This window comes from Oncorhynchus nerka, linkage group LG18 (assembly GCF_034236695.1).
Source record: "Oncorhynchus nerka isolate Pitt River linkage group LG18, Oner_Uvic_2.0, whole genome shotgun sequence".
In the NCBI taxonomy this organism is placed as follows: Eukaryota; Metazoa; Chordata; class Actinopteri; order Salmoniformes; family Salmonidae; genus Oncorhynchus; species Oncorhynchus nerka.
In genome coordinates, this window is record NC_088413.1 from 1,238,722 (window position 1) to 1,253,721 (window position 15,000).

The following is a 15,000-nucleotide window of genomic DNA, read 5'->3' on the forward strand; positions in this document are numbered from 1 at the left end:
GTGGATGGATGGATGGATGGAGGAAGGAAGGAAGGAAGGAAGGAAGGAAGGATGGAGGGAGGGAGGAAGGAAGGAAGGAAGGAAGGAAGGGAGGGAGGGAGGGAGGAAGGAAGGAAGGAAGGAAGGAAGGAAGGAGGGAGGGAGGGAGGAATGAAGGAGGGAGGAAGGAAGGAAGGGGGGGGAGGGAGGGAGGGAGGAAGGAAGGAAGGAAGGAAGGAAGGAAGGGAGGGAGGGGGAGGGAGGGAGGGAAGGAGGGAGGGGAGGAAGGAAGGAGGGAGGGAGGGATGAAGGGAGGGAGGAAGGAAGGAAGGGAGGGGGGGAGGGAGGGAGGGGGGAGGGAGGGAGGAGGGAGAGGGGGGAGGGAGGGGGGAGGGAGGGAGGGGAAGGAAGGAAGGAGGGAGGGAGGGAGGGAGGAAGGAAGGAAGGGGAGGCAGGGAGGGGAAGGAAGGAAGGAAGGAAGGAAGGAAGGGAGGGAGGGAGGGAGGGAGGGAGGGAGGGGGAGGAGGGAGGGAGGGAGGGAGGAGGGAGGAGGAAGGAAGGAAGGAAGGGAGGGGGAGGGAGGGAGGGGAGGGAGGGAGGAGGACGGAGGGAGGGGGAGGGAGGGAGGGAGGGGAGGAAGGAAGGAAGGAAGGGAGGGAGGGAGGGAGGGAGGGGGGAGGGAGGGAAGGAGGGAGGGAGGAAGGAGGGAGGGAGGGAGGAAGGAAGGAAGGAGATAACGAAGGAACAAGGAAGGAAGAGTGTGAAAGGAGAGAGCAGAGGGGTGGCTGAGGTTGAAACAAGCTCATGTGGAACGGAAGGTCTCCAATGTGATTGGCTGTGGAGGAGGAAGGTCTCCAATGTGATTGGCTGTGGAGGAGGATGGGTTAAGGAGAGGGGGTGGCGGGGCAGAGAGGGCTGACCTCTGACCCTGAGAATCTCACCTGGGTGACCCCTCTGCCGGGGGGCGGTGGATCAGAGGAGGCTGGGGCAGACAGACACACAGACAGACAGCATAAAGTTAGAGCAGACAGACAGTTAAAACACTAACAGACAGACAGCAGAGAGTTAGAGCAGACAGACAGATAAACAGACAGACAGCAGAGAGTTAGAACAGACAGACAGTTAAAACACTAACAGACAGACAGCAGAGAGTTAGAGCAGACAGACAGATGAGCAGACAGACAGCAGAGAGTTAGAACAGACAGACAGTTAAAACACTAACAGACAGACAGATGAACAGACAGACAGACCAGAGACCCAGATGGAGTCCCCGACCTGGGTTACAGACAGTAGGCCTTGAACAGACAGACAGTCCCCCCCCTCCCTCCCAGACAGGAGTCCCCCGTGTATCCTGGGTTACATTGACAGACAGTAGGCCTTGCCCAGGCCAGACCTCCTCCCCCTCCCTCCCTCCCTCCATTCCCCCCCTCCCTCCCCCTCCCCCCAGGTCCCTCCCTCCCTCCCTCCCTCCCTCCCTCCTCCCTCCCTCCCTCCCTCCCTCCAGGAGTCCCCCGTGTATCCTGGGTTACATTGACAGTAGGCCTTGCCCAGGCCAGACAGCCCTCCCCCTCCCTCCCTCCCTCCATCCCCCCTCCCTTCTCCCTCCCCCCTCCCTCCCCCTCCAGGAGTCCCCGTGTATCCTGGGTTACATTGACCCTCCTCCCCCCCAGGTCCCTCCCTCCCTCCATCCCCCCCTCCCTCCCTCCCTCCCCCCAGGTCCCTCCCTCCTCCTCCCTCCCCTCCCCTTCTCCCTCCCCCCCCCTCCCTCCAGGAGTCCCCCGTGTATCCTGGGTTACATTGACAGTAGGCCTTGCCCAGGCCAGACAGCCCTCCCTCCTCCCTCCCTCCCTCCCCTCCCTCACCTCTGTTGCAGGAGTCCCCCGTGTATCCTGGGTTACATTGACAGTAGGCCTTGCCCAGGCCAGACAGCCTACATTTCCCATGTTTACACCTGACAGTAGGCCTTGTCAGCTGACAGGGTTTACACCTGGTCAGCTGACTTCCTGGTCTGCCTCGTCACACAGCACCCCGAGGAATCCTGGCTGGCAGCGACAGGAGTAGGAGTAGGAATTGATAGGAAGACATGAACCATGGATACACCTGTAGGAAGGAGGAGGGAGATGGGGGGGGAGGAGGGGAGCGAGAGGACGGAGAGAGGGGGGGAGGGAGAGATGGGGGGAGGGAGAGAGAGGAGGGGGAGGGAGAGGACGGAGAGAGAGAGAGACGGGGGAGGGAGAGATGGGGGGAGGGAGAGAGGAGGGGGAGGGAGAGGTCTGTCCCCGAAGAGAGAGAGAGATGGGGGGAGGGAGAGAGAGGAGGGGGAGGGAGAGGACGGAGAGAGAGAGAGACGGGGAGGGAGAGATGGGGGGAGGGAGAGAGAGGAGGGGGAGGGAGACGGGGGAGGGAGAGATGGGGGGAGGGAGAGATGAGGGAGGGAGAGGGGAGGAGGGAGAGAGAGAGAGATGGGGGAGGGAGAGAGAGGAGGGGAGGGAGAGGACGGAGAGAGAGATGGGGAGGGAGAGATGGGGGAGGGAGAGAGAGGAGGGGGAGGGAGAGGACGGAGAGAGAGATGAGGGAGGGAGAGGGGAGGGAGAGATGGGGGGAGGGAGAGAGATGGGGGAGGAGAGAGTGAGAAGGAGGAGGGAGAGATGAGGGAGGGAGAGGGAGGGAGAGATGGGGGAGGGAGAGAGAGAGATGGGGGAGGGAGAGGACGGAGAGAGAGATGAGGGAGGGAGGAGGGGAGGGAGAGATGGGGGGAGGGAGAGGGAGAGAGATGGGAGAGGGAGAGGACAGAGAGAGAGAAGGGGAGGCAGAGGGGAGGGGAGGAGAAATACAATTTAAATGGATCGAAATCATACAACCAAACAAAAAAATTGTGTTTCACCATCCCCCCTCCCTCACCCCATCCCTCCCATCCTCCCCTCACCCCCATCCTCTCCATCCTCACCCCCATCCCTCCATCCACCCCCATCCCTCTCCATCCTCCCCCCCCATCCCTCTCCATCCTCACCCCCATCCCTCTCCATCCTCACCCCCATCCCTCCATCCTCCCCCTCACCCCCATCCCTCTCCATCCTCACCCCCATCCCTCTCCATCCTCCCCCTCACCCCCATCCCTCTCCATCCTCCCCCCCCCCATCCTCTCCATCCTCACCCCTCCCCTCCATCCTCACCCCCATCCCTCTCCATCCTCACCCCCATCCCTCTCCATCCTCCCCCACCCCCATCCCTCCCCATCCCACCCCCATCCCTCTCCATCCTCACCCCCATCCCTCTCCATCCTCCCCCCCCCCCCATCCCTCTCCATCCATCCTCACCCCCATCCCTCTCCATCCTCCCCCCCCCCATCCCTCTCCATCCTCCCCCTCACCCCCATCCCTCTCCCTCCTCACCCCCATCCCTCTCCATCCTCACCCCCCCCCATCCCTCTCCATCCTCCCCCTCCCCCATCCCTCTCCATCCCCTCACCCCCATCCCTCTCCATCCCCCCATCCCTCTCCATCCCCCCCTCACCCCCATCCCTCTCCCCCCTCACCCGCACCCTCTCCAGCCTCCCCCATCCCTCTCCATTCTTCATCCTCCCCCTCACCCCCATCCCTCTCCATCCTCGTCTCCCCCTCACCCTTCACCCCTCACCCCTCATCCCCATCCCCAGGCCACTGACTTGTTCCCATCACAGGGGTTGTTGACCTGGTCCTGACAACGGTCTCCGGTCCACCCAGGGTGGCAGGTACAGGAGAAGCCTCTCTGACCGGTTGGGTGGCACTCACCCTGGCCACACACCCCTGCCTGGCATGGCTGGCATCCCGGTTCAACCCCAGTCTGGAAAACACAACAGGGTTCAGTTTAGAGGTGGAACAGCGTGTGTGAGTGTTTCAATACCTGTCCCTGCTCCAGTCTGACCCCCAGGTCCCTGCTCCAGTCTGACCCCCAGGTCCCTGCTCCAGTCTGACCCCCAGGTCCCTGCTCCAGTATGACCCCCAGGTCCCTGCTCCAGTCTGACCCCCAGGTCCCTGCTCCAGTCTGACCCCCAGGTCCCTGCTCCAGTCTGACCCCCAGGTCCCTGCTCCAGTCTGACCCCCAGGTCCCTGCTCCAGTCTGACCCCCAGGTCCCTGCTCCAGTCTGACCCCCAGGTCCCTGCTCCAGTCTGACCCCCAGGTCCCTGCTCCAGTCTGACCCCCAGGTCCTGTACCTGTCCCTGCTCCAGTCTGACCCCCAGGTCCTGTACCTGTCCCTGCTCCAGTCTGACCCCCAGGTCCTGTACCTGTCCCTGCTCCAGTCTGACCCCCAGGTCCTGTACCTGTCCCTGCTCCAGTCTGACCCCCAGGTCCTGTACCTGTCCCTGCTCCAGTCTGACCCCCAGGTCCCTGCTCCAGTCTGACCCCCAGGTCCCTGCTCCAGAATGACCCCCAGGTCTTGTCCCTGCTCCAGTCTGACCCCCAGGTCCCTGCTCCTGTCTGACCCCCAGGTCCCTGCTCCAGTCTGACCCCCAGGTCCTGTCCCTGCTCCAGTCTGACCCCCAGGTCCCTGCTCCAGTCTGACCCCCAGGTCCCTGCTCCAGTCTGACCCCCAGGTCCCTGCTCCAGTCTGACCCCCAGGCCCTGTCCCTGCTCCAGTCTGACCCCCAGGTCCCTGCTCCAGTCTGACCCCCAGGTCCCTGCTCCAGTCTGACCCCCAGGTCCTGTCCCTGCTCCAGTCTGACCCCAGGTCCCTGCTCCAGCCTGACCCCCAGGTCCCTGCTCCAGTCTGACCCCCAGGTCTTGTCCCTGCTCCAGTCTGACCCCCAGGTCCCTGCTCCAGTCTGACCCCAGGTCCCTGCTCCATTCTGACCCCCAGGTCCCTGCTCCAGTCTGACCCCCAGGTCCCTGCTCCAGTCTGACCCCCAGGTCTTGTCCCTGCTCCAGTCTGACCCCCAGGTCTTGTCCCTGCACCAGTCTGACCCCCAGGTCTTGTCCCTGCTCCAGTCTGACCCCCAGGTCTTGTCCCTGCTCCAGTCTAACCCCCAGGTCTTGTCCCTGCTCCAGTCTGACCCCCAGGTCTTGTCCCTGCTCCAGTCTGACCCCCAGGGCTTGTCCCTGCTCCAGTCTGACCCCCAGGTCCCTGCTCCAGTCTGACCCCCAGGTCCCTGCACCAGTCTGACCCCCAGGTCCTGTCCCTGCTCCAGTCTGACCCCCAGGTCCCTGCTCCAGCCTGACCCCCAGGTCCCTGCTCCAGTCTGACCCCCAGGTCCCTGCTCCATTCTGACCCCCAGGTCCCTGCTCCAGCCTGACCCCCAGGTCCTGTCCCTGCTCCAGCCTGACCCCCAGGTCCTGTACCTGCCCCTGCTCCAGTCTGACCCCCAGGTCCTGTACCTGTCCCTGCTCCAGCCTGACCCCCAGGTCCTGTACCTGTCCCTGCTCCAGCCTGACCCCCAGGTCCTGTCCCTGCTCCAGTCTGACCCCCAGGTCCTGTCCCTGTCCCTGCTCCAGCCTGACCCCCAGGTCCTGTCCCTGCTCCAGCCTGACCCCCAGGTCCTGTCCCTGCTCCAGCCTGACCCCCAGGTCCCTGCTCCAGTCTGACACCCAGGTCCCTGCTCCAGTCTGACACCCAGGTCCCTGCTCCAGTCTGACACCCAGGTCCCTGCTCCAGTCTGACACCCAGGTCCCTGCTCCAGTCTGACCCCCAGGTCCCTGCTCCAGTCTGACCCCCAGGTCTTGTCCCTGCTCCAGTCTGACCCCCAGGTCCCTGTTCCAGTCTGACCCCCAGGTCTTGTCCCTGCTCCAGTCTGACCCCCAGGTCCCTGCTCCAGTCTGACCCCCAGGTCCCTGCACCAGTCTGACCTCCAGGTCCTGTCCCTGCTCCAGTCTGACCCCCAGGTCCCTGCTCCATCCTGACCCCCAGGTCCCTGCTCCAGTCTGACCCCCAGGTCCCTGCTCCAGTCTGACCCCCAGGTCCCTGCTCCAGTCTGACCCCCAGGTCCCTGCTCCAGTCTGACCCCCAGGTCCTGTACCTGTCCCTGCTCCAGTCTGACCCCCAGGTCCCTGCTCCAGTCTGACCCCCAGGTCCCTGCTCCAGTCTGACCCCCAGGTCCTGTACCTGTCCCTGCTCCAGTCTGACCCCCAGGTCCTGTACCTGTCCCTGCTCCAGTCTGAACCCCAGGTCCTGTACCTGTCCCTGCTCCAGTCTGACCCCCAGGTCCTGTACCTGTCCCTGCTCCAGTCTGACCCCCAGGTCCTGTACCTGTCCCTGCTCCAGTCTGACCCCCAGGTCCCTGCTCCAGTCTGACCCCCAGGTCCCTGCTCCAGAATGACCCCCAGGTCTTGTCCCTGCTCCAGTCTGACCCCCAGGTCCCTGCTCCTGTCTGACCCCCAGGTCCCTGCTCCAGTCTGACCCCCAGGTCCTGTCCCTGCTCCAGTCTGACCCCCAGGTCCCTGCTCCAGTCTGACCCCCAGGTCCCTGCTCCAGTCTGACCCCCAGGTCCCTGCTCCAGTCTGACCCCCAGGCCCTGTCCCTGCTCCAGTCTGACCCCCAGGTCCCTGCTCCAGTCTGACCCCCAGGTCCCTGCTCCAGTCTGACCCCCAGGTCCTGTCCCTGCTCCAGTCTGACCCCCAGGTCTTGTCCCTGCTCCAGCCTGACCCCCAGGTCCCTGCTCCAGTCTGACCCCCAGGTCTTGTCCCTGCTCCAGTCTGACCCCCAGGTCCCTGCTCCAGTCTGACCCCAGGTCCCTGCTCCATTCTGACCCCCAGGTCCCTGCTCCAGTCTGACCCCCAGGTCCCTGCTCCAGTCTGACCCCCAGGTCTTGTCCCTGCTCCAGTCTGACCCCCAGGTCTTGTCCCTGCTCCAGTCTGACCCCCAGGTCTTGTCCCTGCTCCAGTCTGACCCCCAGGTCTTGTCCCTGCTCCAGTCTAACCCCCAGGTCTTGTCCCTGCTCCAGTCTGACCCCAGGTCTTGTCCCTGCTCCAGTCTGACCCCAGGGCTTGTCCCTGCTCCAGTCTGACCCCAGGTCCCTGCTCCAGTCTGACCCCCAGGTCCCTGCACCAGTCTGACCCCCAGGTCCTGTCCCTGCTCCAGTCTGACCCCCAGGTCCCTGCTCCAGCCTGACCCCCAGGTCCCTGCTCCAGTCTGACCCCCAGGTCCCTGCTCCATTCTGACCCCCAGGTCCCTGCTCCAGCCTGACCCCCAGGTCCTGTCCCTGCTCCAGCCTGACCCCCAGGTCCTGTACCTGCCCCTGCTCCAGTCTGACCCCCAGGTCCTGTACCTGTCCCTGCTCCAGTCTGACCCCCAGGTCCTGTACCTGTCCCTGCTCCAGCCTGACCCCCAGGTCCTGTCCCTGCTCCAGTCTGACCCCAAGGTCCTGTCCCTGTCCCTGCTCCAGCCTGACCCCCAGGTCCTGTCCCTGCTCCAGCCTGACCCCCAGGTCCTGTCCCTGCTCCAGCCTGACCCCCAGGTCCCTGCTCCAGTCTGACACCCAGGTCCCTGCTCCAGTCTGACCCCCAGGTCCCTGCTCCAGTCTGACCCCCAGGTCTTGTCCCTGCTCCAGTCTGACCCCCAGGTCCCTGTTCCAGTCTGACCCCCAGGTCTTGTCCCTGCTCCAGTCTGACCCCCAGGTCCCTGCTCCAGTCTGACCCCCAGGTCCCTGCACCAGTCTGACCTCCAGGTCCTGTCCCTGCTCCAGTCTGACCCCCAGGTCCCTGCTCCATCCTGACCCCCAGGTCCCTGCTCCAGTCTGACCCCCAGGTCCCTGCTCCAGTCTGACCCCCAGGTCCCTGCTCCAGTCTGACCCCCAGGTCCCTGCTCCAGTCTGACCCCCAGGTCCTGTACCTGTCCCTGCTCCAGTCTGACCCCCAGGTCCTGTACCTGTCCCTGTCCCTGCTCCAGTCTGACCCCCAGGTCCTGTACCTGTCCCTGCTCCAGTCTGACCCCCAGGTCCTGTACCTGTACCTGCTCCAGTCTGACCCCCAGGTCCTGTACCTGTCCCTGCTCCAGTCTGACCCCCAGGTCCTGTACCTGTCCCTGCTCCAGTCTGACCCCCAGGTCCTGTACCTGTACCTGCTCCAGCCCGACCCCCAGGTCCTGTACCTGTCCCTGCTCCAGTCTGACCCCCAGGTCCTGTCCCTGCTCCAGTCTGACCCCCAGGTCCTGTACCTGTCCCTGCTCCAGTCTGACCCCCAGGTCCTGTACCTGTCCCTGCTCCAGTCTGACCCCCAGGTCCTGTCCCTGTCCCTGCTCCAGTCTGACCCCCAGGTCCCTGTCCCTGCTCCAGTCTGACCCCCAGGTCCTGTACCTGCTCCAGTCTGACCCCCAGGTCCTGTACCTGTCCCTGCTCCAGTCTGACCCCCAGGTCCTGTCCCTGCTCCAGTCTGACCCCCAGGTCCTGTCCCTGTACCTGCTCCAGTCCGACCCCCAGATCCTGTACCTGTCCCTGCTCCAGTCCGACCCCCAGATCCTGTACCTGTCCCTGCTCCAGTATGACCCCCAGGTCCTGTACCTGTCCCTGCTCCAGTCTGACCCCCAGGTCCTGTCCCTGCTCCAGTCTGACCCCCAGGTCCTGTACCTGTCCCTGCTCCGGTCTGACCCCCAGGTCCTGTCCCTGCTCCAGTCTGACCCCCAGGTCCTGTACCTGTCCCTGCTCCAGTCTGACCCCCAGGTCCTGTCCCTGTCCCTGCTCCAGCCTGACCCCCAGGTCCTGTACCTGTCCCTGCTCCAGCCTGACCCCCAGGTCCTGTACCTGTCCCTGCTCCAGTCTGACCCCCAGGTCCTGTACTTGTCCCTGCTCCAGTCTGACCCCCAGGTCTTGTCCCTGCTCCAGTCTGACCCCCAGGTCCCTGCTCCAGTCTGACCCCCAGGTCCCTGCACCAGTCTGACCCCCAGGTCCTGTCCCTGCTCCAGTCTGACCCCCAGGTCCCTGCTCCAGCCTGACCCCCAGGTCCCTGCTCCAGTCTGACCCCCAGGTCCCTGCTCCATTCTGACCCCCAGGTCCCTGCTCCAGCCTGACCCCCAGGTCCTGTCCCTGCTCCAGCCTGACCCCCCAGGTCCTGCTCCAGTCTGCCCCTGCTCCAGTCTGACCCCCAGGTCCTGTACCTGTCCCTGCTCCAGTCTGACCCCAGGTCCTGTACCTGTCCCTGCTCCAGCCTGACCCCCAGGTCCTGTCCCTGCTCCAGTCTGACCCCCAGGTCCTGTCCCTGTCCCTGCTCCAGCCTGACCCCCAGGTCCTGTCCCTGCTCCAGCCTGACCCCCAGGTCCTGTCCCTGCTCCAGCCTGACCCCAGGTCCCTGCTCCAGTCTGACCCCAGGTCCCTGCTCCAGTCTGACCCCCAGGTCCCTGCTCCAGTCTGACCCCCAGGTCTTGTCCCTGCTCCAGTCTGACCCCCAGGTCCCTGCTCCAGTCTGACCCCCAGGTCTTGTCCCTGCTCCAGTCTGACCCCCAGGTCCCTGCTCCAGTCTGACCCCCAGGTCCCTGCACCAGTCTGACCCCCAGGTCCTGTCCCTGCTCCAGTCTGACCCCCAGGTCCCTGCTCCATCCTGACCCCCAGGTCCCTGCTCCAGTCTGACCCCCAGGTCCCTGCTCCAGTCTGACCCCCAGGTCCCTGCTCCAGTCTGACCCCCAGGTCCTGTACCTGTCCCTGCCAGTCTGACCCCAGGTCCTGTACCTGTCCCCCTGCTCCAGTCTGACCCCCTGGTCCTGTCTGACCTGTCCCTGTCCCTGCTCCAGTCTGACCCCCCCCAGTCCTGTACCTGTCCCTGCTCCAGTCTGACCCCCAGGTCCTGTACCTGTCCCTGCTCCAGTCTGACCCCCAGGTCCTGTACCTGTCCCTGCTCCAGTCTGACCCCCAGGTCCTGTCCCTGCTCCAGTCTGACCCCCAGGTCCTGTCCCTGCTCCAGTCTGACCCCCAGGTCCTGTACCTGTCCCTGCTCCAGTCTGACCCCAGGTCCTGTACCTGTCCCTGCTCCAGTCTGACCCCCAGGTCCTGTCCCTGCTGTCCCTGCTCCAGTCTGACCCCAGGTCCTGTCCCTGTCCCTGCTCCAGTCTGACCCCCAGGTCCTGTACCTGTCCAGTCTGACCCCAGGTCCTGTACCTGTCCCTGCTCCAGTCTGACCCCAGGTCCTGCTCCAGTCTGACCCCCAGGTCCTGTCCCCCTGCTCCAGTCTGACCCCAGGTCCTGTCCCTGCTCCAGTCTGACCCCCAGGTCCTGTACCTGTACCTGCTCCAGCCCGACCCCCAGGTCCTGTACCTGTCCCTGCTCCAGTCTGACCCCCAGGTCCTGTCCCTGCTCCAGTCTGACCCCCAGGTCCTGTACCTGTCCCTGCTCCAGTCTGACCCCCAGGTCCTGTACCTGTCCCTGCTCCAGTCTGACCCCCAGGTCCTGTCCCTGTCCCTGCTCCAGTCTGACCCCCAGGTCCCTGTCCCTGCTCCAGTCTGACCCCCAGGTCCTGTACCTGCTCCAGTCTGACCCCCAGGTCCTGTACCTGTCCCTGCTCCAGTCTGACCCCCAGGTCCTGTCCCTGCTCCAGTCTGACCCCCAGGTCCTGTCCCTGTCCCTGCTCCAGTCCGACCCCCAGATCCTGTACCTGTCCCTGCTCCAGTCCGACCCCCAGATCCTGTACCTGTCCCTGCTCCAGTCTGACCCCCAGGTCCTGTCCCTGCTCCCTGACCCCAGTCCCTGCTCCAGTCTGACCCCAGGTCCTGTCCCTGCTCCAGTCTGACCCCCAGGTCCTGTCCTGTCCCCTGCTCCAGTCTGACCCCCAGGTCCTGTCCCTGCTCCAGTCTGACCCCCAGGTCCTGTACCTGTCCCTGCTCCAGTCTGACCCCCAGGTCCTGTCCCTGTCCCTGCTCCAGTCTGACCCCCAGGTCCTGTACCTGTCCCTGCTCCAGCCTGACCCCCAGGTCCTGTCCTGTCCCTGCTCCAGTCTGACCCCCAGGTCCTGTACCTGTCCCTGCTCCAGTCTGACCCCAGGTCCTGTCCCTGTCCCTGCTCCAGTCTGACCCCCCTGGTCCCTCCAGTCCCCCCAGGTGCTCCAGTCTGACCCCCAGGTCCTGTCCCTGCTCCAGTCTGACCCCCAGGTCCTGTCCTGTCCCTGCTCCAGTCTGACCCCAGGTCCTGTCCCTGCTCCAGTCTGACCCCCAGGTCCTGTCCCTGCCCTGCCCCCAGTCCTGACCCCCTGCTCCAGATCCTGTACCTGTCCCCTGCTCCAGTCCTGTCCCCCAGATCCTGTACCTGTCCCTGCTCCAGTATGACCCCCAGGTCCTGTACCTGTCCCTGCTCCAGTCTGACCCCCAGGTCCTGTCCCTGCTCCATTCTGACCTCCAGGTCCTGTACCTGTCCCTGCTCCGGTCTGACCCCCAGGTCCTGTCCCTGCTCCAGTCTGACCCCCAGGTCCTGTACCTGTCCCTGCTCCAGTCTGACCCCCAGGTCCTGTCCCTGTCCCTGCTCCAGTCTGACGCCCAGGTCCTGTACCTGTCCCCTGCTCCAGCCTGTCCCTCAGGTCCTGTACCTGTCCCTGCTCCAGTCTGACCCCCAGGTCCTATACCTGTCCCTGCTCCAGTCTGACCCCCAGGTCCTGTACCTGTCCCTGCTCCAGCCTGACCCCCAGGTCCTGTCCTTGCTCCAGCCTGACCCCCAGGTCCCTGCTCCAGCCTGACCCCCAGGTCATGTCCCTGCTCCAGCCTGACCCCCAGGTCCTGTCCCTGCTCCAGCCTGACCCCCAGGTCCTGTCCCTGCTCCAGCCTGACCCCCAGGTCCTGTCCCTGCTCCAGTCTGACCCCCAGGTCCTGTCCCTGCTCCAGTCTGACCCCCAGGTCCTGTCCCTGTCCCTGCACCAGTCTGACCCCCAGGTCCTGTCCCTGCTCAAGTATGACCCCCAGGTCCTGTCCCTGCACCAGTCTGACCCCCAGGTCCTGTCCCTGCTCCAGTCTGACCCCCAGGTCCTGTCCCTGCTCCAGTCTGACCCACAGGTCCTGTCCCTGCTCCAGTCCCCCAGCCTGTCCCTGCCAGGCTGACCCCAGGGTCCTGTCCCTGCTCCAGTCTGACCCCCAGGTCCTGTCCCTGCTCCAGTCTGACCCCAGGTCCCTGCTCCAGTCTGACCCCCAGGTCCTGTCCCTGTCCCTGCTCCAGTCTGACCCCCAGGTCCTGTCCCTGCTCCAGTCTGACCCCCAGGTCCTGTACCTGTCCCTGCTCCAGCCTGACCCCCAGGTCCTGTCCCTGTCCCTGCTCCAGGCTGACCCCCAGGTCCTGTCCCTGCTCCAGTCTGACCCCCAGGTCCTGTACCTGTCCCTGCTCCAGTCTGACCCCCAGGTCCTGTCCCTGCTCCAGTCTGACCCCCAGGTCCTGTACCTGTCCCTGCTCCAGTCTGACCCCCAGGTCCTGTACCTGTCCCTGCTCAGTCTCCCCCAGGTCCTGTCCCTGACCCCTGTCCCTGCTCCAGGTCCCCAGTCCCTGTCCCTGCTCCAGTCTGACCCCCAGGTCCTGTCCCTGTCCCTGCTCCAGTCTGACCCCCAGGTCCTGTCCCTGTCCCTGCTCCAGTCTGACCCCCAGGTCCCTGCTCCAGTCTGACCCCCAGGTCCTGTACCTGTCCCTGCTCCAGTCTGACCCCCAGGTCCTGTCCCTGCTCCAGTCTGACCCCCAGGTCCTGTCCCTGCTCCAGTCTGACCCCCAGGTCCTGTACCTGTCCCTGCTCCAGTCTGACCCCCAGGTCCTGTACCTGTCCCTGCTCCAGTCTGACCCCCAGGTCCTGTACCTGTCCCTGCTCCAGTCTGACCCCCAGGTCCTGTCCCTGTCCCTGCTCCAGTCTGACCCCCAGGTCCTGTACCTGTCCCTGCTCCAGTCTGACCCCCAGGTCCTGTACCTGTCCCTGCTCCAGTCTGACCCCAGGTCCTGTACCTGTCCCTGCTCCAGTCTGACTCCCCCAGGTCCTGTACCTGTCCCTGCTCCAGTCTGACCCCCAGGTCCTGTACCTGTCCCTGCTCCAGTCTGACCCCCAGGTCCTGTACCTGTCCCTGCTCCAGTCTGACCCCCAGGTCCTGTCCCTGCTCCAGTCTGACCCCCAGGTCCTGTACCTGTCCCTGCTCCAGCCTGACCCCCAGGTCCTGTCCCTGCTCCAGTCTGACCCCCAGGTCCTGTACCTGTCCCTGCTCCAGCCTGACCCCCAGGTCCTGTCCCTGCTCCAGTCTGACCCCCAGGTCCTGTACCTGTCCCTGCTCCAGTCTGACCCCCAGGTCCTGTACCTGTCCCTGCTCCAGTCTGACCCCCAGGTCCTGTACCTGTCCCTGCTCCAGTCTGACCCCCAGGTCCTGTACCTGTCCCTGCTCCAGTCTGACCCCCAGGTCCTGTACCTGTCCCTGCTCCAGTCCGACCCCCAGATCCTGCAGCTGTCCGTTGATGTAGAGGTTCCTGAGACAGCCGTGGAAGCTGGTCCCGTTCTGCCCCCCAACTCCAGACTGCAGCGCTGCAGAGACTGACCAACGATCTGGCATACCTGGAGAGAGGGAGAGAGCCAGAGAGTGCGAGAGAGAGAGAGAGCAAGATATTATTTATTTATTATCTATTTCACTTGCTTTGGCAATGTTGACATGTGTTTCCCATGCCAATAAAGCCCTTTAAATTGAATTGAATGTAGAGAGACAGACACAGAGAGTTAGAAAGAGAAGAAGAGAGACACACAGAGAGGTAGAAAGAGAAGAAGAGAGACACAGAGAGAAAGAAAGAGAAGAAGAGAGACACACAGAGAGAGAAAGAGAAGAAGAGAGACACACAGAGAGGTTGAAAGAGAAGAAGAGAGACACACAGAGAGGTTGAAAGAGAAGAAGAGAGACACACAGAGAGGTAGAAAGAGAAGAAGAGAGACACACAGAGAAAGAAATAGAAGAAGAGAGACACACAGAAAGATAAAGAGAAGAAGAGAGACACAGAGAGAGAAAGAGAAGAGAGACACATAGAGAGAGAAAGAGAAGAAGAGAGACACAGAGAGAGAGAAAGAGAAGAAGAGAGACACACAGAGAGAGAAAGAGAAGAAGAGAGACACACAGAGAGAGAAAGAGAAGAAGAGAGACACACAGAGAGAAAGAGAAGAAGAGAGACACAGAGAGAGAGAAAGAGAAGAAGAGAGACACAGAGAGAGAGAAAGAGAAGAAGAGAGACACACAGAGAAATAAAGAGAAGAAGAGAGACACACAGAGAAATAAAGAGAAGAAGAGAGACACACAGAGAGAGAAAGAGAAGAAGAGAGACACACAGAGAGAGAAAGAGAAGAAGAGAGACACACAGAGAGAGAAAGAGAAGCAGAGAGACACACAGAGAAAGAAAGAGAAGAAGAGAGACACACAGAGAAAGAAAGAGAAGAAGAGAGACACACAGAGAGAGATGATACTTCACATATAGAACCAACACGTTTTATAGCTTGTTAAGGGAGGGTTAGAGGTAGCTACAATACGTCCCAGAAACCCCCTCTTCCCTAACACACACACAGTGTATAACGTACCTCCCAGGTATAGAGGAGAATCGATGCTGAGTGTTGACTGTTTACTCAGAGAGTTGATAGACTTGACTGGTCCTCCATCAATAGACAGAGACACAGTCTGATCTGATGCCACCAACTCTACCACATGGAATACACCATCATTTACTGTCTCCACACTGAGAGGAGAGAGAGAGGGGGGGAGAGGGAGACAGAGAGAGAGAGAGAGAGAGAGAGAGGGGGGGAGAGAGACAGAGATGGAGGACAAAGAGAGAGAGAGAGAGAGAGAGGGGGAGGGAGAGAGAGAGAGAGAGGCAGAGAGAGAGAGAGAGAGAGAGAGAGAGAGAGAGAGAGAGAGAGAGAGAGAGAGAGAGAGAGAGAGAGACAGAGAGAGAGAGAGAGAGAGAGAGAGAGAGAGGGAGAGAAAGAGAGAGAGAGAGAAAGACAGAGAGACAGAGAGAGAGAGAGAGAGAGAGAGAGGACAAAGAGGGAGAGAGGGGACATCAACACAAACCAAATCATGAAATGTGTGTGTGTGGTATGGTGTGTGTGTGTGTGTTACCTGTATATAGCAGGTGTGTGTGTGTGTAT

General features: G+C 62.8%; 1 pseudogene; it reads right to left on the reverse strand.

The window, feature by feature from the left end:
- Positions 1-15,000, reverse strand: part of LOC135561959 (slit homolog 2 protein-like) — a 91,232-nt pseudogene that overhangs the window by 681 nt on the left and 75,551 nt on the right.